The sequence below is a fragment of the Suricata suricatta genome, chromosome 7, assembly GCF_006229205.1.
Source record: "Suricata suricatta isolate VVHF042 chromosome 7, meerkat_22Aug2017_6uvM2_HiC, whole genome shotgun sequence".
NCBI classification, from domain to species: domain Eukaryota; kingdom Metazoa; phylum Chordata; class Mammalia; order Carnivora; family Herpestidae; genus Suricata; species Suricata suricatta.
In genome coordinates, this window is record NC_043706.1 from 7,291,641 (window position 1) to 7,317,384 (window position 25,744).

Consider the following 25,744-nt stretch of genomic DNA (forward strand, 5'->3'; position numbering starts at 1 on the left):
AGGTCAAGCCCCACGTCGGGCTCTGTGCTGACAGCTCAGAGCCTGGAGCCTGCTTCAGAGTCTGTGTCTCCTTTTCTCTCTGACCCTCCCTGCTCATGTTCTGTCTCACTCTATCTCTCAAAAAATAAATAAATGTGAAAGAAACAAAGAACAACAAAGCTGAAGGATCACAATCCCAGATTTCAAGACCCATTCCAAAGCTGGAGGAATCAACAGTACAGCACAGGCGCAAAATCAGACACACAGATCAGCTGAACGAAGCAGAGAGCTCAAAAATAAACCCACACTTCTGTGGCTACTTAGTTCTTGACAAAGGAGGCAAGGACATACAATGAGGAAGAGGCGGTCTCTACAGCCAGCGGTGCTGGGAAAATGGGACGCTACATGCAAAAGAATGAAACTAGACTTTCTTATACCACACACAAAAATAAACTCAAAATGGATTAAAAACCTAAATGTCAGAGCTAAAACCATAAAAATCCTAGAAGAAAACATAGGCAGAGATTTCTCTGACATTGGCTGCAGAAACATTTTCTAGATGTTTCCCAAGGCAAGGAAAACAGAAGCAAAATTAAACTATGGAGACCACACCGAAATAAAAAGCTTTTGCAGAGAAAGAAACCCTCAACAAAACAAAAAGGCAACTTAATGAATGGGATATGTTCAAAGAATGTATCCAACAAGAGATTAATATCCAAAATATATAAAGAATTTATGCAACTCAACAATAACAGAAACTTCCACACAATCCAATGAAAACTGGGCAGAGGACCTGAATGGAGGTCTTTTCCCAAAGAAGACATAGAGATGGCCAACAGAAGCACAAACACATGCTCAACATCACTCATCAGTGGGGAAATGAAAATCAGATCCCTAATGCTATCACCTTACCCTTGTCAGAATGGCTAGAATCAAAAAGACAAGAAATAACAAGTGTTGTTGAGAATGTGGAGAAAAAAGCAAGCTTGTATACAGTGGTGGGAATGGAAATTGGTGCAGCCACTACAGAAAACACCATGGAAATTCCTTTCAAAATTAAAAATAGAGTTAGCATATGATCTGATAATTCTACTATTGGATATTTACCCAAAGGAATGAAAACACTAATTAGAAAAGGTATACACACTCCTGTTTATTGTAGCATTATTTACAACAGCCAAGATATGAAAGCAGCCTACATGTCCATCAGTCAACGAATGGATTGAGATGTGGTGTACACACACACACACACACACACACACACACACACAATGTGATATTACTTAGACATATCAAACTCTGAGATCTTGCCATTTGCAACAACATGGGTGGATACAGTAGATACAATACTAAATGAAATTAGAGGAAAAAACACAAATACCATACGACTACACTCATACTTTAGAATTTCACAAACAAAAACAGAGAAAAGAGAGAGAAACAAAATGCAGACTCTGAAATATAGAGAGCAAACTGGGAATTGCCCGAAGCGGGGGGATGGGTGAAATAGGTAAAAGAGATCAAGAGAACATTTATGATGGGCACTGAGTAATATACAGAATTGTTCATTCTATTGTATACGTGAGCCTATTATGTCACTGTATGTGGTTTATTGTCGTAACCCGACGTCAGGGTCGCGTTACTTTACTGAGCCCCGCATTGAGGCGCCAATTGTCGTAACCCAATGGCCGGTTTTGGGGCGGGGCGGGTACCTGTTCCTTCTGCGACTGCCCTGACTGGCAGGGCGGAGAATCGTCGCGGGTCCTTCTCCTGAGGGAGGGAGAGAAAGGAGAGAAAAAGGGGGCAGGAGAGGGGGACGCAAAGAGTAAAGACAGAACTCATGGTTCTCCGATCAGGCGAAAGAGAGCATTTATTCAAAGAACTGTTCTTTATATAGTCTTCAGGGGGGGGAAGACAAGGCAAGCTGACCTAGGCAGGCTACAGAGTCGAATGCATACCAAAGAAGCGCCCCGACTTTGGCTCAGCAATCTTGGGGGATGGAGAACTAACACTGAATACGGTTTTGATCTTTTGTGTGCCTTGGCCACTCACGTCTAGCTCAGCAAGACAGTCGCCAAAGTTATTTTGGCCAGGAAATGGCAATCTCCAGCCTCTAGATGCAAATCTGTTTACTGGCTCACTCAACGGAGTGATAATCCTTGCCTGAGGCAGACAGAAAACTTGGCGGCCCTGACAGTTTATACTTCAATCAAATATATATATATATATGCCTTATTAAAAATAGAAGACATAAAGAAGTCCTCACTATATGGTTATGTATAACACTGTGCATGGATGGGTGATTAAATATTGAAAATGTCTCAGATCTTTAATAGTAAATTCAATTAGTTTCCAATAAAAATAATGCCAGAACTTGAGAGGTCAGCAAATGGCTAAGACAAATCTTTAAATAAAAATCAAAATTAAAAAAAAATATTCAGGTATTTTTTCTTTACATTTTATACAATCTTGTAGATATTTCACCCAATAGCCTTGACATAGAAAAGGGGTTTTTATATACTACTAATTACCTGACGCGATTCATTGGATAATGAAGGAATCTTGAAAATCACCTAGACAATCCCATTTTAGAGTTGTATAAATAAACCCAAGAGTGATTATGGCATTTCTCTAAATTCACAAAATTAGATGGCCAAAGTAGAAACAGACACTCAATTTGCTAATTCAGTGGGATTTCTCGTAAAGCATGACGTCTCTTCAAAACTTGACTTTTCAAGTGAACACAGGTTTGAGCACATACTGCTGCAAATTTAGCTTTTTCCCCTAAATCTGTGCCTTTATAACTTTACACATGCTATAAACGTATGTGGTCTAGGTTTTAGAGGCAACATCGCGATGAACAAGTAAATGTGATCCCCTAAGCAGCCCGGAAGCCAGAATTCATCTGCGCGTATCGACAAAGGTCACATAGTTGCCATGGCTACCTGGAACCTGGCAAACTGCTTCTTTTGGCAAACCCAAACCGGATAATTCAGTTATTTCCAAAACGTTTCATTCATGTTAGTCACAGCTTATGTTACTTACATTCCTTCACATTAATTATCAAACAAACTCTTCTACATGACCGTTAAGTTTCCAGAGATCCCTAAATATCTACGGGTCTGACAAGCAGCTCGCCCTGGCTTATACACTTACCACCAAAGGTCCTCCAGGCGGGCTCATCCATCATCCATGAGGTCAGCCAAACATCACATACCGCATGTCAATATTTCTGCGTATATGCCCTAAATGTATTTTAGGCCATTTCTATTTGGAAGCTAACATGACTATCAGACAACATTAAGGAAATATCGCCTTTCCTTTGGGCTTTATGCCTCTGTTTATAGATGTCCCTCCATCACGGAACCTAGAGGGGGAAATGTACTTTTTATGGTAGTGATGTTTTTTTCTCTTTTCCCCCCATTTGTTCAGCTGAGAATAGGAAATGAAAAAATGTGAGCAATGGAATTGAACAAACTATAAACTACATCTATTTCTGGCAGGCGGCTGGCCTACCTACTGTCTTTACAGGGCTGGGGGACAAATTTCCTGCTTCCGTCTGCTTTTCGCCGAGGCTAGGATTTCATGTAGTAGATATCTCTAACATGACAGCAAAGCGCACGAGGACAATACAGAAAATAAAGCAGATGCCAACAGCAGGCTGACCCCAAACTAATCGGAAAATATTGCTATAATTTTTCAGACTTTTTTTTTTGTTCTTAGAGCACTAAGCTTCCCCTGGGTGATCCCTCATAGATTTTCAAATCCCGTATACCATCCCAAAGTGAGAAACTAGAACATTCCATGAGCACGTGGGGCCCAGTCAGCTGATTAGGGGGTGTTGTCAGGGAGCAAAAGGGGGCAACTCTGAGAAAATAAGTTACTGACACTGGAAAACAGGTACTTGAAGGAAAGTTAAAAGATACCTTTCTGACAACGTGGAATAACGTTCGGCAACATGAAAAGTCACACATCCACATGGTGTACTCAGTGGCCAACTCGGGGATTACGGCAATAAGATAGAAAACTGAGAATAAGGGACATGTAGCTTTCACTGGGGGACCAAAACCCCACGAAGGCCTAACGAGAAGACTGCCATCAGGAGGCAGGGGTACAGAGAGGGAGACAGCGGGCTGCAGAAGAGCCACCACGCCAGGACCAGCTTCCCGGAATGGGCTGAATCTGGTTCCGAGCCCAGAGAGAAAGAAAAAGGTAGCTCCTGTGTGTACTCCTTCTAAATCAAACAGGGCCAAAACTCACGGGGGTGCCGTAATGCGGCCTTTCAACTTCAAGACCAAAGAAGAAAACGTCTGTGAATTGGCATTTCAACTTCAACCCCGTGCTAACCACCACTTCTGTGGGGAAGGAGTTCAAAATGGTTCACGAATGAACTTCGTGGACAAAACCTTTCCCAGGTGAGAGATTTCCTACAAAGTGGCAAAGGGGGGGGGGGGAAACCCCAACATCTAAAAGGAGATTATTCCAAGAACCAATTCTGCTCTGTTTAGGAAAACCAATAGAGTTGTAGAAAGACACAAGATAAAATTTAATATTTCTCCGAGCCACCAAATCATATATTGTGGGTGAAATAATTTTGGTCCTAGACAGTGATGCATTAGCAAAGTCTTTATGCCATGTATGAATTTAAATGCCATCACTCAGTTAGCACCGTGTGCATACCTGCATTTGAACATAGGTAACCTGTTCTCTTGTTTATCGGTAGGTAGTGAGGCCAGAGAACAGAGGTTTGAAACATAAACTGTGTGAGTGAATCATTTAAAGTGTGATTAGCTCTTCCAATTTTCCTGATAACCTTCTTATCCATCATAGTGACGATCAAGCCACTGACTATCTGATTTCCCATTTTTGAAGTATTTTGGGGGACTGCCCTGAAATTACCTTGCTTTGCTTACTTATTAGTTTATTCAAGGGCTTATTATCTGCTTCTCCTGAGAAAAGTGTAAATTCCATGAGGGCAGAAACTCCAAATTTTTTACCACTCTTCCTCCACTCCCTAGAGCTGCACAGGACACAGGGGTTGTTGAGGGAAGGAATGAATCCTACAGTGTAATTTTTTCCCTGTACCATCTTATTAAAAAGGCATAAATGCTGAAGCTACTAAAGAAGTATTTGAAACTGTGGTTCGACCGTTAGGATAATCTCAAATTCTAATGACTTGTGAGTATCTTTCAGTTGTGTGTCAGCAAATCACTCGCTTGTAACTTGACTACCAATACGGTAACCATCTCAGGCATTACAAAAGCATTCAGGCTCAATAATACTATTCTAAATATAATCGTAGAAGGTAAATATTAAGGAAAGTTATCCTAAGCCATTAGGTTAACTACAGGCCAACACCATCTGACAGTAGAAAGTTCTTGGCTTGAGAATCAAGAAACAGAGATTCTAGTCTAAACATTTACTTACTACTTGTGGGAACTTGTGTGGGCCATTTGACCTCTCTGAGCTAAAGCCTCATCTGTAAAATATCAAGATGGGATGTGATTGCCAAGACCATTGGTAGCTTTAAAAGCCTATCAGGGCAATACATTCAAATTACTAGCAGAAGCAAAATGGTATGATGCATATATACGTACTAACAACAGAGAACACATATAGTTTTTACCTTTTTCCCATGTACTTCACTTTGGTTAACACACACAACTGTCACAAGGAGCCTCTGAGGTACCTTTCATCCTTTGCATTTTAGAGAAAGGGAAACTGAGGCCAAGACACATTAGGGGACTTTCTCAAGGTCTGAAAAGATAGACATGCACAGCTCAAGACTCCATGTGACTTGCCCTCTGCCTTCATCCTCCTGGCCCACGTCTTCTGACATCTCTGCACTCAAGCCCCGTGGACTTCTCTCTGGACCCTGAGCACACAAACGTTCCTGTCTCAGAGCACGTACACTACTTGTGCTCTCTCCCTGGGGCGTCCTTTCCATGGCTGGCTCCCTTTCTTATGCGGGTCTCACATCAAAAAACCATTTTCTTGGCCGGATCCCTCTAACCAAAGTCATCATGCCACACACCAACTTTGTTTCCTTCCCTGTATCTACAACCATCTGAAATGATCTCACCTCATCGCTCAGTAATTCATTCACTGATTATTTCCTCCTGTGACTAGGATGTAAGTTCGACAAAGGCAGGGATTTTGAACTGTCATCACTGTACCTCCAACAGCTAGAACAGTAGAGGGGACAAAGTCTTTACTGCCTACACGAAAAATGGATGAGAGCATCAAGGATAACCTAATAGAAATGACTTTCCTATATTCAACTTAATTACTCAAAAGTATGAACGCACATACACACCTGACAACACGGATTCCTCTGCTATGCCATTTAAGTAAGATTTTCAGACAAAGGAGAATTGAGTTTACTGACAATATTTAGCACTCAACATTTCTCAGAATTCCTGCTGTACTGTCAACTCCTATCAAAATAACTACGTAAACATCTCAGGTTTTTTTTTTATTTTTTATTTTATTAAGTGAGTGCATTCATTTCAGAGAGGAGTTTGGATCTTTTACTAAGTCACCCAAGAAACTGAGTGACAACATGAGTCATCAAAAGCATGAAGTTCACAGAATCTAACACTTCCAAGACACCTTCAATTTTGTATTGAAATTTATATGCTTAATGAGCAGAGCACAAGTGGCTTGCAGAGACAGAAGGGATGGCAACCAGGTCTCCTGTCCTCTCTGGGGAAGGTCGTGAAACACCAGTTCACCAGCACAGGAAAAGGTGACAGTGAGCAAGTCTTGAGTACCGTCTGTTTCAGGGGGTGGGTTACACAGGGAGCCCTAGACTGGAGGGTATGGAGAGCGGAAGGCCAGAGCTTTCACGGTTCTCCAAACTCTCACACTCACTTCCATAAACTACTTTAGGTAGCTTTAAAAATCTATACAATGTACGAAGAAAAGAGAAAAACAAGATAAGAAATGGCATTAAGGGAAGATGACAACAGAAAAAATCCTCTGAAGCCAGGGCTGAAGTGAGGACACAAGGTGTCTGAGGATACGGACACTTGAGTCTGTGCTAGATCACACACTGAGCCGACTCCCTCCAGCATCCAGGGCAAGGAGGACCTTGCGGGGCAGAGCCACGAAGTCCAGGGTTCAGATGAAGCCCAATGTATCCACTGTGTGGATGGGAGTAGGCCACGGACAGGCACTCTTTGGAAATCTAAGAGACTCTCCTACTGCGGGTCCTCGTAAAGGTGGCACGAGGCGATGCACCAACCCAACAGCACCCTACACGAAACGCAGCAACGTGTTTCTCGACTGTTTCATATAAAATTACTCACCGTAGGCTGCGGCACTGCACTAAAGAAGCAATTCAATAAAAGCAGTTATCTGAGGGGCCAACGGCAATAAGCAATTAATGCAGCTCCTGGCAGGACCACATATACTTCCAGTGGTGTGTGTGTGTGTGTCCATGTGTGTGTGTGTGTCCATGTACACATGTGTTTATGAACATGCTTTCGTTCAAGTGAGCTTTCCACAGAATTGGAGCAGCAGGGCCTGAAGGCATACCCCCTACCAGCTTCCTGGAAGGCAGCGATCCCATGTTGTGCCTTGGTGCGGAGCCACAGGCCTCTACTGGGATGGACTAACACCTTGTAGGAAGTTGAGGTGTCTGCCCAACAGGATGTACAGTGAGTAGAAAGCCTCTCAGTCCCTAAGGGAAGAAGCAAGAAGTTCCTCGGGATATAATTTCGGAAGTACAGATCAAGGGACCAACAGGTTCCCAAAGTTCACCAGCAGAAGGTACATAGCTGAAAAAATTAATCCGAAAATTGTACATGCGGGCAAACCAATCATGCATGCCTTTTGGCATTTCTTTTTAAGTCTCCGGAAAGAAGCTCTGAAATGGTTCATCTTGAACAGCAGGTCGCTCTCTGTACAGTAAAGGAGAGCTGATTGCAAAATATATGCCGACAGAATTAAATAAGTTAATGTACTGAATATGATCAAAAATTGTAGGGGACACCTGGCTGGCTCAATGAGTTGAGTGCGTGACTCTTGATCTAAGGGTTGTGAGCTTGAGCTCCACATTGGGCACAGAAATTACTTAAGACTAAAATCTTTAAAGAAATCATAAGCCAAGGGTGCCTGGGGGGCTCAGGCGGTTGAGTGTCCGACTTCAGCTCAGGTCATGGTCTCGCGGTTTGTGGATTCGAGCCCCGCGTCGGGCTCTGTGCTGACAGCTCAGACCCTGGAGCCTGCTTCCGATTCTGTTTCTCCCTCTCTCTCTGCCCCTCTCCCATTCCTTCTCTCTCAGTATCTCTCTCTCTCAAAAATAAATAAACAGGAAAAAAATTATAAGCCAGTTGTATGAAACAGATAGTTTTCAAAAAAATACTGACTTTTGCTTCAGAGTGGTACACTGAGCTAATCTGCTTGGCAAGAACGGACATGGCCAGATGTGTATTCAAGGTCGTGCTGGCTCACGTATGTGCTTGCACATGGACGTCCAAAGAATTTAAGTGTACCTCTCTATTCTCTGCTTTACTGTAACACTCTAGAGAAACAGAATATGTAGCTTAATATTATTTAATACTGATGTTTTATTTCTGTACTCAAATATCCATTTACATATATTAACATAAATACATTTAGTCTTAAATATTTAATATAGAATTTTTTTCATAACAGACCCTCTGAACTCCTCTGTAGGAATCTCTTGGAACACAGCATTCGCTACATCATTCTCTTCATGAGGAATCTTGCAAAACATCCTTGTCTAGAATTAGTACACAAAGTAATTGTACCTCCTGAATAATCGGTCTATTTTTAAACACATAAACTCTGTGAACCATGGAATTGTCCGGGTTAAGATTTTTCAGTTAATTGGTCAAAAGCTTAGTGCCGACTTTTTGGTATATTTGTCGCAAGTGTGCAGGTATTTATAATATGCATTTAATATTCTTGCCATTGTTTCTCTTTGAAGGTTTCTTTTTAAGTTTTATTTAGTTTTTTAGAGAGAGTGCACACTCATGTGCATGCACGTGTGTGGGCGAGGGAAGGGAGAGGGAGAGAGAAGAGAGAGAAGCCCAAGTAATCTCCACCCTTGGCATGGAGCCCCTGGGGTCATGACCTGAGCAGAAATCAAGAGTTGGACACAGGGCGCCTGGGTGGCTCAGTCGGTTAAGCATCCGACTCTGGCTCAGGTCATGATCTCACAGTTCGTGGGTTCGAGCCCCGCATGGGGCTCTGTGCTGACAGCTCAGATCCTGGAGCCTGCTTCAGATTCTGTGTCTCCCTCTCTCTCTGACCCTCCCCTGCTCGCGCTGTCTCACTCTGTGTCTCAAAAATAAATAAAAAACATTAGAAAAAAAAAGAGTTGGGTGCTCAGCCAGCTAAACTATCCAGGTGCCCCAAGGTTAAATTAGTCTTACTGTACTTTACTTTGAGTGATGTTTTGCTATATTTCCTTGGTATGTTTTAAGACTGCTTTACTTTTTTACTTTTAATTTTTTAAGGCAGTTTTATTTAATTTTTAAAGATTTCCAAGCAATCCCGAACCCCAACGTGGGGTTCAAACCCACAACCCCAAGATCAAAAGTCTCACACTCCACCAACCAAGCCCGCCAGGCGCCTCTTAAGTCTGCTTTAGATGTAGAACAGAATAGACTTGCCAGCCCGTTTTCTTTTCACGTATAGAATGGGATCAATAGTCTGCTTCGTTTAAAAAAAATAAAAGCAAAATAATGGTGTAAACTTTTTAATCAAATAACTAATAATCTAATCAGTGGAAGATCTGAAGGGCACGAAAATAAATCCACTCTGTACCTATGTTTTCATTACTTTGAAAAAGAACTGAAGAGAACAGAACTCTTAAGTATCTTAAAATTTTAAAAATAAAACTAAACGGATTTTCCTTAAGGTGTTGGGTATAATGGGGGGGGGATTGTTTGCTGTTTTATCAAAATCAATCAGAGAAAGTCTAACTGTGAAATAAAATGAGATTCAAAATTTTAGTATACCTAGAATATGACTGAGCATTCTATTTGTTTAGAATTTGACTCTTTCATGAATGTATTTACTCTTCGTATCTTAATGTTTTGCCTTATATCATAAAGAAATCATTTTCTCCAATTATTATATCCCAAAATACCCTTCAAGAGATTTATCATAATATTACTGTATGTTTTGGCAGCCTCTAGAACACAGAATGAATTTAGCAGGGATATGAATATGGTGATATTTGTTAAGTCTTCTAATATTGGGTAACTCACGGTGCTCCACTTTACTTACAGTTTGAATCTAAGTATTTAAATAACCTTAATAGGAGCAGGTCAAATAAAAATATTCAAGGGACACCTGGGTGGCTCAGTCCGCTAAGTGTCTGAATTGGGCTCAGGTCATGACCTCACGGTCCTGAGTTCAAGCCCTGTATCAAGCTCTCTGCTGTCAGTGCAGAGCCCGCTTTGGATCCTTTGTCCCCGACTCTCTGACTCTCTCTCTCCCTCCCTCTCTCTCTCTCTCTCTCTCTCAAAAGTAAATAAACATAAAATAAATTTCTTAAACTTCCAACTCAAAATTTCTAGGGTAGCAATCTTCTCAATGTGTTTACTGTAACATCAATTTTCTATTTCAATATGTTTTTATTGAAAATAGTTGCTAACATTAATAATTTCATCTTGCCAGATGCACTTATCATTTTGAGGTATTTCTTTCTTCCACCAACAGCTTTTCTTTACTGTCCAATACAGTTTCCCTCTATATTGAAGGCCGTATGTAGCTATGCAGATATTTCCAGTTTAGAAAATGACTTAAAAAAGAAGAAAATGTTGTTTCTACAACTGTCCCTTCAAATTTGCAGAACAAAAGAAACAGCCCAAGGCTCCGAGACAAAGCAGAGGGTCCTTGTGGATTCGCGTTTTCCTCAAGGAACACCATGTTGTTGAAATCTACTGAATCATCCAGAGTTTTGACATTCTGCTCGACAACCATTACCCAAACATGTGGACAAGAGGAGAAATGACGGAGAAGCAAAAGGAAGCAAATGTGAACAGGAGGAAATCGAGAGAGATTAACCTGGTAAGCAAATATGCTATAACTTCTCAGAAGTAACTGTGAAGCTTTTGTATGCGGCGCCTTCCGAGGACACAGAGGTGGCCTGGAAATATTTCCTTCACTAGCCAAACCAAGCTTTAGGCAGCAAATGAGAGTACTCTGCACGTTTTCTGGGGACAAGAACAGTTGGGGGTTTGGGGAGAGCTTATGGTAATGAGGTTAACTGCACAATCACACGGAGAAACCAAACTCATGGTCTTATAGTCCCATTTCACTCAGGACACAAAAACCCAACTTGGGGTCGAGTTTCTGTCTCTTGCATAGTTTTCTTTGTGTTTTTAAGTTGTTCAGTTTTTTGTTCTAAATCCTATTCATGTACAGGAATATGGTGGAAAAAATCAAGAATTTATGGGGAATCCTATATAACTAGAAGGTACAGAGTAAATTTTGTGTCCGTGGCTCCAGTCATCAGGAAAATGAACCTATGTAAATACGTCCATCAGGCCTCAGCGAGTGAACGGGACGCTGGGGCTTCTGGGTGGCTCAGTTTGTTAACCGTCTGACTCTTGGCTTTGTCTCAGGTCATGATCTCATGGTGCGTGGGTTTGAGCTCCAGAGCAGAGCCTGCTTGGGATTCTCTCCCTCCCTCTCTCTCTCTCTCAAAATAAATAAACTTAAAGAAAATAATAAAGAGACGGATGCTTGAGTGACTCAGTCGGTTAAGCATGCAACCTCAGCTCAAGTGATGATCTCACGGTTTGTTAGTTTGAGCCCTGCATCGGCTCTGTGCTGACAGCTTGGAGCCTGAAGCCTGCTTCAGATTCTGTGTCTCCCTCTCTCTCTGCCCGTGCCCTGATCGCTCTCTGTCTCTGTCTCTCTCTCTCTGTCTCTGTCTCTCTCTTTCTCCCAGTAATAATAAATGTTTAGAAAAAAATCCTATAAAAATAATAAATGAAGGAGTGTTACTTGACATCCAGGCACTCTGTGAGCATACAGCTTAAAAATCACTTCATAAATACAATAATCAATAACAGCAAAATCAGTAAGTGGTGATAAGTTAATGGACTTTGCCCTCATGCCACTAATAAACCTTTTACTATAAATATAAATTGAATTTTTCTCTCACCTGAGAAACTATGTACCTCTGCTTAGTACCTGAACTAATTACTTCAAAATAGTTGGATGTAGTACATATTTTATTGACTGTTAGCAAAAAGCTACGCACCAACATAGGAAGCAACTCCGAAATTAAGCACAAAAGATAAAAATGTATTTTGAAAATAATTTTCTTTCAAATTAGTGCAAAAATAAAAATATAAATTCCAGCTTCATTTTGATTTCTACCAACCAGATCTCCATTGTTCCAATTATTTATAGAGTTCCAAATACACCACTAGATAGTTCTGTGATCTCACAAAACACTCTTAATTGTTTGAGTTCTGTCTCATTTCCCTGGACGCTAGGAGTCTCAAGAAGATAATTGTAGACATGGAAAAAAATATAAGTTGTCATAGTTTCGTCCACAGAGAAATGGTTGAAGCCTAGAAGACAGAAATTCCCCTAAAAAGGAGGAAAAGACCAAATGTTCTGGAAACAGGTATTACAGAACATGTACATTCATTAGAGTGGAAAAGAATTCTACCAAGATAAGGAGCAACCCATATGAGACAAGACATATCAGAATCAATACCGCAGAAGCCAACTGTTTTGAGAAGCAAGGAATGGTCAAAAATACTGAAATCTAGGAGATGCTATGGAGAACGAACACTAAGCAAAGGCCACTGTGTACGGTTAAAACAGTACATTAATATTCTAGAACAGTCTCAGTGAAAACATACAGAATGAATCTGGATCATAAGGCTACAAAATAGACACATCAGAATAAGGTGCTGACTGCTCATTCTGGGATTGTGGTAGTAAAGGAAAAATGGCGATCTCCCCTTCTATGTTCCAAGCCCCACCAGCGGATGCTCGAAACAATGGATACAATGAAACCCTATATACGCTTTTTCCTACACGTACACACCTGTGATGAAGTTCACTTTCTAAGTTAGACACAGTAATAATGATAACTAATAAAATAGAACAATTATAACAATATGCCATAATTAAAGTGAAGTGAATGTGATCTCTCTCTCTCAAAATATCATATTCTACTGTACTCACGCTTCTTGTGATGTCGGGCGATAAGATGCTCACATGACGAGATGCAATGAGGTCAATGACGTGGGCAGTGCGACAGCCTTGGGCTGCTACTGAGCTCCGGACAGCAGGCCAGGAGGACCATCTCTGCTCCTAGGTCCTGGCTGACCACCAGTCATTGAAACTGCTGAAAGTCAAAGCGCAGATCATGGGGGGACTACTGTAAAACGCGACACTCAGATAAAATCTATCATCGTGAGGCATTATTCACATCCCTCCTTGATGTGGAAAGCTCTTATCTTTGCCCTAGATTTATCCACTATTTATTAATTTCACTGACTTCTTTCATTTCATTACTATTCTAAATATCGTGTTATTTTAAAATATGCATGAACTGGGTCGGCTTGTTCACCTCAATATAGGATGAAGTCCCAAAGAGTGACACGTTTCACAAGATCACTTGAGTTCCTCCTTTCATTTAAAGGCAATTCAACAATCATGACTCTCATGTAGTCCATGGGTCCATGCTCATTAAATATGCCTCACAATTAATTATATGATGCTTTATAAACTCTTGTGCTTTGCATTCTGTCTTTAAAATTCAACTCAAGAGTTACATATAACTCTGTTGGATGACCATAATAAATTCAAAATGAAGGTGAAAAAGTACACCACAAATAAAATACAAAGGATCTTAAAATTCTGTTTCAAAAGTACTGTTCAACACCATAAGTAACATCCTTTTATACTACACTTAGAAATAAAATTAGGGGTGCCTGGAGGGCTCAGTTGGTTAAACGTCCAACTTCGGCTCAGGTCATGATCTCATAGTTCATGAGTTCGAGCCCCATGTCAGGCTCTGTGCTGATAGTTCAGAGCCTGGAGCCTGCTTTGGATTCTGTGTCTCCCTTTGTTTTTGTTCCTCCCCTGCTCGCACTCTGTCTCTCAAAAATAAACAAAGATATAAAAAAATTTAAGAAAGAAAAATTAATACGGCACAGTCCTGAAGTATCTCTAATAACCCCTCCTATGTACCTATTATGCAAACCCATGGATTTTCACTTCTTCTTGTAGAAATTTTATTTCTGTATTTTTATTTTTTTTTTCATACTTCAAGTTTTAAGCCAGAAGTCTATGGACTCTTCAGTTTTTAAATTCCCATGCCCTACTATGAAGTAGAAGCACTAGCAGTGCACATACATGATCAGCTCTGCCACATAATTCTCTATTTGAGTCACAAACATTTACCAAGCACCGGTGTTGGGTGCCAGCAATGTAGTGGTGAGTAAGGCAGAATATACAATCCTTAGTTTTATGAGGTACAAGATCTGCAAGGAATTGTTTAGTTCCTGCCTCCCCAGACACCCCACCCCGTCCACTGTGGTCTCATTCCATCTTCTAATTTGCCAATCTTCACCCCAGTTTGATTTGCCAGAAAGTTCAGTATACATTTTTCACTTGAAAAGATACTGCTTTGTAGGTAAAAGAGTCCCTGCCTCCCTCTATCCATATAAAACTATACCGTTAAAATAATAACAATTTGGGGGGGGGGAATTACAAGAGCAATACCTAAATATTGGGAAAAACATGAAAACAAAGAGAACAATGAAAAATAAACTTCTTATAGGATTTTAACTATTAAAGAGCCTAAAATTTGGGAGAGTGTCCATTCAATTACTTATAAAAAATTAATAATCACATCATTGCTATAAGTGTACATTGACATATAAGACATATAAATATTTTAGTCTATATTTTATTGTCATGGAGGGGTGAGGAGAGGAGAGTGACATGGTGGCTAGGTAGAAAAAGCCACTGAGAAAGGTAAACTATCAGTTGCTACGGGGTAAATTATAGCCGCCCATGACATGTGTTGCTAATTATAACAATCATCTTCCTAGACAACAGGAGGATAATGATACTCCATCCAGAGCAAGTACTCACCATTTCCTCCCCAGGCCCCACAGGATTCGGCTCATGTGTCCTTCTGCAAGTGGGAACTGGATCATTGTCTCTTGAATTTGTTCTAAACCATCCTTTAACCCTCTTTTCTAGCCCATTATTGAAAATCTTGCTCTTTGCCTTGGGACTGGGCAATCGTACTGAAAAAACAAACAAACAAACAAACAAAAAAATAAAGGGAGAGACAAGAAGAAATCAATTCAAAGTAGGAAGACACACATGAAGAATAAAAGATATAGACATCTAAAAACAATACACTGTCATAATAAAATATGATGAAAGCACACTTATGAGTTGACTTATATGCTGTGTTGAAAAATTCTCAAGGCATAAAGCACAAGAGAATTTCCAACTTTGTCTTGAGCCTAAAATATGTCTGAAGCCACCAATTTCAACGCTAACCCTTAAATGGAAAAGCACACCTGACAGACAACGTAATTATTGAAGACTGGAAAAACACTACTTTAAAATAACACTGTCTCTAATTTTCCGGTACAGTTTTCATATACTTTTATATGTATATGAAATATGTACTTAATTCTCACGTGCCTTCTACAATAAAGGCAATTCTTGAGGTATATAAGTAAATGCAAGTAAGCTAGATGTTTTCATAAACCTTGAAATACCATACTATTTAATACCACAAATGTCTAACAGGGGACAAGTGTGTGCTCTGATTTGGGGTTGATGAAATATAGACTGCCTCAAGAGATATTCAGCAAATGCTCACCAGAGGTCTCAGTGTTCAGTAAGGATAAAGGCGGAGTAAGTTTAAATTGCAGTAGGTATAATTTTGAGCAAAGGAAATTTTTGATGTGTCAGAAAATTCTACAAAGGGTGGTTAATGGGTTTAGCTCGATCTGTGATTTAAAAAACCGCCATTCATAACCATCGCTGCTATCATATTCAACACGGCCAGCCCTGCCTCCAACACCATCATTAATATTTATGCTCAAAATCTGTACGTAGTCTCTAATATCATAAACTATATCATGCACTGCGTAATTCACTTGCTAGTTCATGACCAAGTAAAACAATGTTTGCAGGCAGGGACGGATACAGTTCACGTTACACTCACACATTCTAGGAGTCCACAATTTGTATTAATTTTGTGGCTACAAAATTATGTATAAACATCAATATGTGGGAGAAACTAATAAATTGCAACAGATTTCAAAATGTACAAGCTGACCAATACCACGAACATAATCAACTCAAGGAAAACAAACATTTGTATTTATAACATGTCACACTACCACCACAGTTAGTTTTGCCTTTATTTTTTTGGTCCCAACCTCTTGGATTCCCTCTTTTGTAAAGATGCTAAATAACTAATTTAGTTTCTACTTGAACATAGGTATAATAAAATGTTATTATCTATCAATAGTTCAGAAAAGACTCTTTTTGCTTTTTGATGCATTTATCAGTAATTTAAAGTTTTGCTAGTAACTTGGAAAAGCCTCTATCAGGTGTTTGTATACATGAGTATAGACTTTAGAACAATTCTGCACAGGTAAGTCCTGGATCTAAACATTATATGTTGTTAACTGTATTTTCCTTCCAGTAGCCACACAGATCCATGCTTCACGCCACGGGACATATTCACATTGCTCTGATACTTCCCATCGAGAAGCAGGTGAGAACCGCACACGGAAGTAATCCTAGACGTCATTCCTGAAACAAGGTGACAGCACTGACCTGACTACACAGGAAAGCCAATCAGGCAAAGTGATACAAGGAACCCAAACTAAATGTATCCCTGGACCAGTTTCTCTTTACGTGATCACTAAAGTACCATTTGACATTAAGAAATGCTTGGGGCTGGGGGCGCCTGGGTGGCTCAGTCAGTGACACACCAACTCTTGGTTTCAGCTCATGTCCTGATCTCACAGTTTGTGAGTTCGAGCCCTGTGTCGGCCTCTGTGCTGTTGGTGTGGAGCCTGCTCGGGATTCTCTCCCTCCCTCTCTCTTCTGCCCCTTCCCCACTTGTTCTCGCCCTGCCAAATAAATAAATAAAACTGCAAAAAAAATGTAGCTAATAAATATATCTACTATCTTGATGGTATGAGTGTGTGTGTATGTCAAAATGTACTAAATTATACACTTTACATATGTGTTCTTTATTGTATGTCAGTTACAATGTTGTTTTTATAAATCAAGTATCAGTCCAAATCTAATCAGGACACAAAACACACAGAGTCCTCTGGACAGAGAAGTTCTGATATAAATAATAACTCATGACGGAGTTTAGGAGCTCATCTCCTTACGGCGCTGTAGGGTCACGGTACTTTTATGGACCAACGGCGCGGTCCAACTAACATAAGTCTTTCAAAAATAAAGTCTGCCTAACTCTAAGAAAGAATATAATGAAGGGCAATGATAAAGATGTAAGGAAAACTCTAGAAAAAAACAAAGGTAAGTCTGAGGAAGCATATTCAAGGAGAAATAAACTTGAAAGTCCTGCCTTCTTCAAACCTGAATACAGACCTTATTGGAAAAGTTGATCTTACAGACCACCCCATGACAGAGTAGATGGGTTAAACCAGAAACGGCCCCCAGGGGCTAAGGGGAGGGGGGGAAGGAAGGAAGGAAGGAAGGAAGGAAGGAAGGAAGGGAGGGAGGGAGGGAGGGAGGGAAGGAGGGAGGGAAGGAAGGAAGGAGGGAGGGAGGGAAGGAGGGAGGGAAGGAAGGAAGGAGGGAAGGAGGGAGGGAGGGAGGGAGGGAGAGAAGGAGGGAGGGAAGGAAGGAGGGAGGGAAGGAGGAAATGACCAACCACAATCTCACAGATGCACGTGAACCAGTGTTGGTGAGCCAGAGTACAGGAGGAATCATGGTATGGGGCGGGGGGTGGGGGGCACTCACTGAAGGGGTGGTGTGCTAAACAAAGTGGAGTTTGTCCTAGAATATCAGTCTGGTTCAATATTAAAAATCAAGGCAAGGGGCGCCCGGGCAACTCAGTCAGTTGAAGTCAGCTCTTGATTTGGGCTCTGGTCACGATCTCATGGTTCAGGAGTTCAAACCCTGCATGGGGCTCTGCGCAGACAGTGCTGACCCTGGGATTTTCTCTCTTTCCCTTTGCCCTGCCCCTACGTGCACTTTCTCTGTCTCTCTCAAAATAAACTTTTAAAAAAAGTCAAGGTCATTCACCATATGAACTGATGAACACACACACACACACACACACACACACACACACACATGCAATTGCAGTAGATGCAGGAAAAAAATATATAAAAAGCGAGGTCTATGCAGTGTCTGTGTCAGGAAGGCTGTGGAGAACGACCCCAGGGAATACAGATGGCAAGAAGCTGGTGGGACATTGTGCAGAGGACGTTGGAGTGCTGGGACCCTGCGGATCAGAGCGGCTCAGTGACACCTGGAGCAGACGGTGCCCGTGCCCGCGGGACCGCAGTGGCCGAGGCAGCGCGCTTCCGAGGAACCGAGTCTTCCGAGTGGGGGTTCAAGGGCAAAGATGCAACACAGCAGCGCACTGCAGAGCCAGGTCTGCACCTGTAAGCAAGCTGAAATATCACCAGCCCTGCACGCTAACGTCAGCCTGCCCCAGATGTCTGCACGTGCACAGGCCGTCGCCATCAGTAAGGGGGGTGGGGGGGTGCACGTGAGCATGTGAGGTCTCTTATTCGTGGGAGAGACCTTCTGCATGCACAACAGTGCGTCCCTCCCTCATGCGTCTGCACTCACCCCAAGGGATGCAGTGGAGCATCCCATGCTCTTTCCACACGTGGAAACTGTTCCAAACGCAAATGCATTGTGATGCCGTGCAGCACCTGTACCCTGCACATAAAAATGCGCCGCGCGCCACAAGAGAGGAACTCTGAAATTAAGAAACTCCAAGTGTAGACAGGGCTGCTGGCATACCAGCCATCCTCCCCTTCAGAAAGACCTTTGCTCCAGAAGATAAACAAACCCTCTCTGGAGATCCCCTCCTCCCCCTTCTATGTAAGCACCTGGAGTTTCAACAAATGCGAACCAGTGACCCTCGGGAGATAAATCGCTCTCTCTCCCCGGGTACCTCTATCTTTATAGTTCTATTCAATCATCCTGTAACTCAGGTGCCAGAGTGCTTTGCTCAAAAGGCCTCACTGCAAAAATGTGAAAATGTACATGGAGCACTGCCTCCCAACAGGAACCAGGAAGAAAATTCACTCCTCAGTAATGTCCCCCAGTGCCTTCTTTTCACAAAGCTTATTATCACAACTGCGGCAAAGGAGGCCTGTTTCACGCTCCGTTCTCGCAGAGCAGGTAAAGAAGAGATTTTAAGCTGAGAGTAATTTACCAGGTGTTTTACTGGAACACCTAGTAAAAATATTATAAACTTTATGCCTATAAGTTTGAGAACTACATGAAATGGACAAATTCCTTAAAAGAAGCAAACTACTGAAGGCCACAGAAGAAGAAATAGTCTGTGTAACATTGTATTGTATCTGTTAAGGAATTAAATTTGTAACTTCAAGTCTTTCCACAAAGAGAACTCTTTACCCACATGGATTTTTAGTGGTCAGTTCTTTCAAATACTGAGAGAAGAAATAAAAGATATGCCCCAACTAATTTTGTGACAATACATTACTCTGAGCCCCAAATCAACGATATTACAAGAATATATAACTACAGACTAGTATTCCAAGAGAAAGCAAATGCAAAAAGCGTTTAACCCTGGAGCAAATCAAATCCAACCACATATATACATGTGTATATATAATCTTAAAATATAATAGATTTTAAGATAATATATATTTATCTAAATATAAATATATATTTATTGAAAGATTTTAAGATAATGCATCATAATTAAGTGGAGTTGATCTCAGAATATCAGTCTGGTTTCACATTAAAAAACAATGTCATTCACCATATTAACTGATGAACTAACACACATACAATTGCAAACGATGCAGAAAAAAACAATGGCAAAACTCATATCCTTAAATCCATTCCTGGTTTAAAGACAAAAACAACAACAAACAAACAAAAAACAAAAAACCTTTAAGGAAAGTAGCACCATAAGAAAATCTCTTCAACATGGTAATAGCTACAAAAAATGTAGAGTTGACATCATACTTAATGGTGAAATACTTAATGCTCTTCCCCTAAAATATTAACAAGAAAATGACACCTGCTTTCACCACATGAACTCAACATTTTCCTGGAGGTTTAAGCCAGTGCAATAAGATAAGAAAAAATTATTAAGAGTCATCCAGATTGGGAAGGAAGAATTTAAACTACCATTAATTCCAAATACAATGATACTCTATGTAGAAAATCTTATGAAATCTACCCACAAAAATCTAGAACTAAAAATCGGGTTTAGCAAGATCATGAGATACAAGATCAATACTAAAAAGAAGAAAGAGAAAAAAAAGAACTATTGTAATTTTATAGACTGGTAAAACTCAGAAAGTGAAACTGAAAGAAGCAATATCATTTATATAAGTGTCAGAAATAGGAAATATTTAAATATAAATCGGACAAAAGATATACAAAACCTGTATGCTGAGAAATCCGTGACTTGGCAGAGAGAAATTAAAGAACATACAAGTAAATGGGAGCAATGCACTGTGTTCACAGAGAAGAAAACTCACTATCATCAGCCTACCATGTCCCCAGCCTGATTTAGACATTCAGTGCCTTGCCAATAAAAATCTCAGCAGGTTTCCTTCTAGCAATTGACAGGCTGACTCTAAATTTTATGTGAAAATTCAAAAGATCTAAAGTATATAAAACTACTTTAAGACAAATAAAAGAACAAATTTGAAGGATTTATACTAATGTTGAGACTTACTATCAGACTATAGAAATCAAGACAACGTGGAATTAACATATCAATGGAACAGAGTTGTTTATTTCAGGACGAAACCCCACACATTTCATCAAATGCTTTTTAAGAGCGTCTTAAGAGACAGCAAGAACAACATTTTAACAAACAGTGCGGGAATAATTGGATATCCACATTGCAAAGAATAAAAAAATAAAGCTGAAGCAAACTTAATACTACATTTGAGTTTGCAGCGACATTACCCTGGGAAACAAAACAGCAGTGTGGGGTGAGGTCATGGTTATTAATTGGGCTTTGGTGAGGGATTACATGAGGATCTTAGCATCAAAACTTACAAATCATATACTTAAAAGATGTGCCCTTTGTTATCAATTGTACTTCAATAAAGTTGCTTTAAAAAGTAACACATTAATCTATGCTTGACAATTAAGTAGCTTTTTAATACATGTGTTCATATATACAAGTGTGCAGCTGATATATTTAGCAGATTCTTGTATTCATAAAACAGAATGGCTATTGTTGGCCCTTATGACAAATTTATACTAGCATTTTATAAAAGATGAAATGAAATACTTCCACGTGTGCACATAGTGTTCCAAGTGAAAAAGCAGTGTTTGGTGGGAATTCAGGATAGATTTTGTGTGCTTCGCTCGGCTTCATTGAGTTGGAGAGAGTAACAGAGCTGAGTGACCACCAAAGAGTTCTTATCATCGCCAGGGATGCCTACACAGCTGTTTTCACCAAGAATCGGCAAGGACACTGACCCAAGTTTCAGAAATGTAAACTCCCAGCACCTGATGTGGGCTACACGAACACATGACACAGTAGAATTAGTCAGACTCTCAACCGTAAGGGATTTTAGATAGCGTCTAATCAAACCCTTTATAGATTATGAGTGGAGAAACCCAGGTCATAGGAAATGACGGGTCCAAGTCTTCTCAATGGCAGAGTCAAATCTAGAATCCATGTTTCTTGTGGTCAAATCCTGTGCCTTTTTCTTACTACCCCAACATCATCCTTGGAGAATTTCCCCCGCAAAGATACCCATTAATCATATCCGTATAGAAAAGCACCTTCTTACATTATGCTTTATTTAAGTGCATTTTTGTTTAATTATAATGAAAAATATCCCTGCAATCTTTTCTATTGTCAAACTCATCTGCAGACTCCCGATTTGACCTTTTGGAAGATTAGCTATTTAATTTACACACTCTTGGGACAATGTCCCCTGATTTTGTTCCTGTCTCGTTGTAACTCATTTTTCATTATCCATGGTGAAGACAATAGTCTCCGTCCTTCATCTGGAATAATTGTTTTGAAACCCTCTTTTACAACAAAAGCACCAGGTTAAGAGTAGTTTCAGTAACAAAAGACTCTTTAAATGTAAGAAAAATATGCAAATCCCAGGAACCTCTTAATCATATTAGTACAATCCAGGTAGAATTAATTTTATATTTAACTACTCTTTTTTTTCTTTCTGATTTCAAAAGCATTCCATCCTTAGTAAAGAAACTGCAGAAAGCAGAGAAAAGCTTTAGAAAGATGAAAATCACCCATAAATGGATCAACCAGGTAGGGCCATTTTTAATATGTGGCATTTACTCAATTGCATAATTAGATCAATACATATATAACAAAAAATATTTAGCTAAAAAGCTATAGATACAAATATCAGGATAGAAATCTTATCACACAATACATTTTGTATCTTTTTAAATTAACATAGAGTCCTTTTCTGGCCACTAAAATTATTTGTAATATCATTCTTAAGAAACATACATTGTTCAACCATACAGTTAGAGTATTAGGTCCTCTTTCTCACATTGCTGGACATCTATGTGCTTTTTAAGCTTTAAGCAAGCCCAACTTGATGTATGTCAATCTTCGTTAATAAGCGTTTCTGATTTTCTTCCATAGGATATATTCTGGACACTTTTTTAAAAGTTTAAAATTTGCCAATAATAGGTGATCATATAGGTTAATTCAAGCCTACAGAAAGTTCTTCTTTAGAAAGAATGTGTGCCAAGTGCGCTTGGAAAGTAAGAATGGAATGCATATAAAATGTCTTTTCCATGAATAAGTAGCAGAAATAGCAGCTAATTTTAAACATTTTGCTTTATTTCCCTTTATAGGAATAGTGGAAGAATATTTGCACACAAATTCCCAGTATCTGGACATTAGGGTAGATTTGAAACTGAAAAACTGTCATTGCCTAAAAGACTAGTTCCTAGAAGATCTATTTAAGATAAATTTTTAATAAAGGCATAAGCACATGGTGTCACCATGGTGATAAAGGAGGCCGGGGATACCGTATGAAGGAATATAGGTTGAATAAAAAATAGGCTGGTGATACAGTTGAAGAGGTTCAGCTGAAGAAAGGATCAGAAGCAAAAGGAGAGGGATTCTCTAATGAAGGAAAATAAAAAATCACAGAGGTATTAGTTTCCAATTAAATCATGTAAATGCCATATTTAATTTTCTTCCTCAGTTTGTGCATACTTATTAAACCTTGGGCCAGCTAAGGAGTCTACAGTTCATTTTCCTCGCGCTATGTGGGCAAATTTCAAACACAAGAGACAAAACGATCTTTGCCAAGGAGGCCTCTTACAAGGTACCACGTGGCTTTGTTGCTGTGGACCGCTAACTGTCGGGCACAGGGATAGAAATGGGGAGCTGCTCTTCACCTCAAGCTGTTGGCTACGGTCAGACATTCCCAAGGTATAATGAGACCACTGTCTAAGAAGATAGAACAAAAGACAGCTTTAAAGAAAAATAATGGTTCTTCCCCCCTGCTCATTCCTGGGGCTGAGAATCTGTATGGATGTTGTATAGGCATAATTAGAAGGAAAAAAATGTTCATTATGGTTTTTTTTTTTCTCCCCTTCGAAGGAGAGGCGGAATAGGAAGATGGCCAAGGACGTGGGGCTGGATACTGGGCCTTTCACTTTGGAGAAATCTGTGATCAGGACAAAGGTACTTAAATTCTCAAAGTCTCAGATTCTTCATCAGTTAAATGAGGAGAATACCTCAGATCTGTTGTTGAGATGAAAGCACCTAGTAGAGCACTTAGTACATAATGTAGACCTGATAAATTACAGGGTTCATTATTAGTAGTGTTATGTATCAGTTAGCTTGGGAGATACAGAAATATTTCCCAAGTATCATTAATTGATAATCATATGGTAGAAAGTGGATCAAAATCTAAGACAGTATGATAATTACTGGGGGGGTGCTTTTTAGTCAATGCCCTTTTATTTTTCTTAAGTATTTTAAGTGCTTGCTTTATGTACATTTGCCCATATATACATTACCTTGCACACTGAGGATTCTGCTACAATGACATTTCAACCCTTAGAACTGTGCTGTCTCAGCCGAATATGCCCAAACTTCTGTTTAAGATGAGGAACCCACTTAGTACTTCCCACACACATTAATGTTCATATGAACTCACCTGGGAAATGTCAGTACAACACAGATTTTGATTGTGGGTCTCTAACAAGTCTATGGTTGATGCTGACGGGCTGGCCTAGTCACCACACATTGTAGCAAGGACTAAACCAGCGGCTGCTTGGGAGGGGGGGGGGGCCAAGGGACATTTGTCAATGCCCGGAGACATTTTTTGTCATCACAACTGGGGGAGGTGTTGCCGGCATCTGGTGGGGAGAGACCAGGGTACTGCCAGACACGCCCTCATGCACAGGACAGTCCCAACCAAGAATCGCTGCCCAAAGTGTCAATGACGTCCAAAATCGCAGTAGAGCCACGGGTGAAAAACATCAGATCAAACAAATCACAGGATCTTTTCCATTTAAAGCAAATATACTGTTAGGAGAGTAAAATCTATTGGGTTTTATTTGTGTCTAGGTTTATCTAAAGAAGAAAAGAAAAGGAAAGGAAAGAAAAGGAAACTGACGATGGGAGTGAGGGCGAGGGATGGGGCTGGAAACATTAAAAATGTGTGTTTGTCCCTAAAAAATGAACCTCAACGGAAGCCCTAAAAACCACAATGGGTCATTCCAACCTAATGCACCCGACAGGGTTCGGGCTATAGTTTTGGCATGTGGATTGATGGTTTTGAGGCTACAGATCCTGGGCATAAATGCGGAGCAGGCAGGCATGAAGTCCACAGAGCAGTCTGCCCTGAGGGGACACAGAGACCTGCCTGATATAACAGGAACATGGCACCTGCTGATCAAAGGCATGGCACCTGCATTCCCTCTACCTGTAGCGACAAAGGCCAAACCCCACAAAAACGGCTCTACGATCCAGGAATAAACAGTCTCAAATCCCCTTTTCTAAACTGATATTCCCCTCTACTGGCATTTGACGAATTATTATTTGATAAACTAAGTTTTGATAGGATGAAATCTACCAACATGTTTATCAATAGTCTTATTTTTCCCCCTGAATTTTCTTTTAAATTCATCAAGGGGTTTACTTTTATCAGTTGCCTTGAAGATTTCACACAGATACTTTCATTAGAAAAATCGTAATCAACACCAACTGTATTAAGAATTTAATTGACCCACTTGGGCAATCATCCATGTAACAAAATAATTTATCTCAGGGTAAGAGAAAGATAAAAGACAGAGGTTGGGGTTTAAACAGCAGACAAATCAAAACTACAGAGAGGGTTTATCACTTCTAAATGGTGTGGCGAACGTTCCTTGGGAAGAAAAAAGAAGCTAGTGTTCTGAATGCAAAACGGATCTCGGCGGAAATGTGAATGCTGCCATAGACAGGGGGACACTTCCCCGTCACCACGGGACTTCCAGTCTAGGGCCACAGCACCCTGAATGTGCCCCGTCTGGTCTGATGCGCTACCTTGCAGGCACCCAAACA

The 25,744-nt window shown here is 40.3% G+C and overlaps 1 long non-coding RNA gene across 1 annotated transcript in view; it reads right to left on the reverse strand.

The window, feature by feature from the left end:
• LOC115296590 overlaps positions 1–25,744 on the reverse strand; it is a 171,219-nt gene that overhangs the window by 64,919 nt on the left and 80,556 nt on the right. The window contains exons 3-4 of the long non-coding RNA XR_003910938.1: positions 15,091–15,248; positions 13,171–13,333 (exon numbers count right to left, since the gene is read on the reverse strand). This is a non-coding gene — a long non-coding RNA (uncharacterized LOC115296590). The remainder of the gene's footprint in view (positions 1–13,170; positions 13,334–15,090; positions 15,249–25,744) is intronic.